Source organism: Lolium rigidum, chromosome 4 (genome assembly GCF_022539505.1).
Source record: "Lolium rigidum isolate FL_2022 chromosome 4, APGP_CSIRO_Lrig_0.1, whole genome shotgun sequence".
Lineage (NCBI taxonomy): Eukaryota > Viridiplantae > Streptophyta > Magnoliopsida > Poales > Poaceae > Lolium > Lolium rigidum.
In genome coordinates, this window is record NC_061511.1 from 258,728,470 (window position 1) to 258,729,201 (window position 732).

A 732-nucleotide genomic window follows, 5' to 3' on the forward strand; every position below is an offset into this window, starting at 1 on the left:
TCCGCCCGGTAAGCTTGGCTTACTTTTTACCAAAAAAATGATGCAAAGCTATTTGCATGCTTGCATATATATGGAGTTTCCAGTGATCTTGTTAATAAGTACTTGTGCATGAGAGAGACCGCATTTGCTAAATCGATGTACATGTTCTGCGAATCTGTTATTGCGGTGTTCGACGATGTTTGCCAGAGAGAGCCAAATGTTGCCGACATAGCCCAACTCTTATCGATCAACAAGGGGGTTACCTTGGATGCTTGGAAGGATACATTGCATACATTCGGATTGCAAGAACTGTCCTTTTGATTGGCACGAGTAATATAGTGTGCATGTTGATGGGTGCATTGTTAATTTTGAGGTTGTTACATCATTAAATCTTTGGATTTGGCACTTCTTCTGCGGGTTATCACAATGATATCAAGGTGCTACAACGCTCTCTATTATTCTCTAGGCTTGCGGGAGTCAACGCTCCAATGGTGCACAATGAGATCAATGGACATGCATACAACAAGAGTAATTATCTAATTGATGGCATCTTACCTGAGTTCCTGACTGGGCCACACTTGTGAAGACAACACATGCTTCTCAAGAAGAGAAAAACAAGAGGTTTGCCAAACAACAAGAGGCTTATAAAAAGGATGTGAAGCGGCCATTTGGTGTGCTCCAGTTTCGTTGGGCTATTGTTCGCTACCCTGCTAGAAGATGGAGCATTGAGACCAATTGGGAGGCGGTGACTAC